The sequence below is a fragment of the Elephantulus edwardii genome, unplaced genomic scaffold, assembly GCF_000299155.1.
Source record: "Elephantulus edwardii isolate Elephantulus edwardi_28Jun2011 unplaced genomic scaffold, EleEdw1.0 scaffold00067, whole genome shotgun sequence".
Taxonomy (NCBI): domain Eukaryota; kingdom Metazoa; phylum Chordata; class Mammalia; order Macroscelidea; family Macroscelididae; genus Elephantulus; species Elephantulus edwardii.
The window spans coordinates 8,649,005-8,651,228 of NW_006399817.1; positions in this window are offsets into that span (position 1 = coordinate 8,649,005).

Sequence of the window (2,224 nt, forward strand, 5' to 3'; positions counted from 1 at the left end):
CATTTCATTTATGACAATTTCTTAGGTTAATATTTTATATATTTCAATTTCTACTTATTAATAGATGTTTGCAGCTGTTTCTTCTCACTCTGAGTAGAACCACACCAGTGAATTAAGGTTCAGAAAGGTTCTCTACATGCACATTAAGAAAGACTGCACTTGGAGGATGTGGCTCTTTCCTTGCCATATTTTAATGTCTTCTAAGAGTCTCATTGTCCTGAACTATTTCTGTGTTCCACTGTTATTCATAAGGTTTCACTGGACAATATTCTTGGAAGTGTATTTCTCGGTCTTTCTTCCTAATCTGTTTTAGTCTGGAAAATGCTGCTGAAAACTATTCAATACTGAAAACCCTGCTGCTATTTTAAATACTAAAGACATAGCTTCTAAGCATCAAAGCAACATGCAGGCCACCACAGTATCACAAAGTGACAAAAGACTGGTAGGCAACTGCGAGTGTCGATATTGTTAGATGGCGTCAAGTCAGTTCTTACTTATGGTGACACCACGTACAGTGGAACAAAACTCTGCCCAATCTTGGTGAGTCCTCACAATGTCTTACCACTCACAATTTTGAGATACACAGCTTAACCATGACATCTGAATTCTTGGGCATTATAAAATTTAATGAGTCATTACTCGTCAGATAACTTAGAAAAGGACACATGATTACATTGATGTAAAGGTGATATAAATTGTACAGCACATACTATTTTCAGTGGTAGTATGAATCTAACAGCTTCAGAGTTGGGTGATCACTGTCAGGCAGGACCAGCTAGGCAGTCTCTTGTTAAACCAGCTGTCACAGCTGTGTCTACTTTCTGTAGAGAAAAGGCAAATAGAAGCTGTAATAGCTGCCCTCAAAGAACTTATGATAAGCATATTAGATAAGAGAATGTTGTTATTGTTGTGTGCTGTTGAGCCAACTGTAGCTGACTCTCCAGTGGGTTTTCAGAGGCTGTTAATCACATGGGAGGAGATTGCCCATCCTTCTCTCATGGAGCAGCTGGATTTGAACTGTATAACTTTGGGATTGCAGCACAGCTTATTGCCACCCAGCCACCAGAGGATACACTTTGAAAAGCTTGATCAATCAATTGACTATAATTATTACACTTGACTTTTTTTCATTATTGCAGCAAATAGACAAAAGAATGCACACTGAATAAATTTAATCCAACTATGAATTGACTATAGTTGTTGCACTTGACTTTTTACTAAAATGCAACAAATATATTAGACGAGACTATACACATTGAACAATTTAATCCAATTGAATTAACTATAATTATTGCACTTTACATAAATCCTCAAGGAACTGGATAATGGTTTGATTATTGCTGTGGGAGCTGGTTGGATTTTTAAAAAAATAGACAGACACTGTATGAAGGAAATGGAAGCAGTTGGTTTTCCAAAAGGATTCAGTGCAATAGATGGGCAAGAATAAGGATTATGACAGAGGGATGAGGACTAGTTGAAACAGAGAAGTCCTGGGCCCTGTCCCTAATCACCCACACAGGAGACTCCTATGTCTGTCTCACTTCCTTATCAGCAAACTAAATGAGCTCTAGCTTCCTCTTGGGCTCCCAAATCCCATGATTAAACCATTTTTTTAATCTCTAGTGATTGTGAAGACAGATTTGCTTGGTTCTTCCTCCAAAAGAAACATTTCAAATAAGGGATATTTAAAGAATAAGGAGCAAAGACAGAACAGAAAGGATTTAGGGTTTAGGGATTTTAGGAATTTTTTTTGTTGCCATTTTTTTAAAAAAAAATTAATTTATTTTTCATTTCAATGAACATTCACAGAGATTTTGGAATTCCATTCATTCATTGATGCACACTTCTCCCCGCCCACCCCACTTCCACCCCTCCTCCTCTTTAGTGCCTCTCCTTGAAAAGCAAAAGGAAAACTCCGCATTGGTACACAATCCCCCCCGCACTTCCCCCAACCCCACCCCCAATCCCAAATATAATCCACTCTGCAACCCTCATTCCGTACTCTTACGATAAACATAATGCCATATAATACTTTTAAATTATTCTCTCCCCCATAGACTTCAATGCCGTAATGATATTTCATCCAGTTTTTCTCAGTCTTACCCCCACCCCGTATCAGCCTCATTCTACAACAGTGCAACAGTGGCACCATATAGCATTTGTCCCTTTGTGACTGAGATACCTTACTCAGCATAATGTCCTCCAGGGTCACCCATTTTTTTTT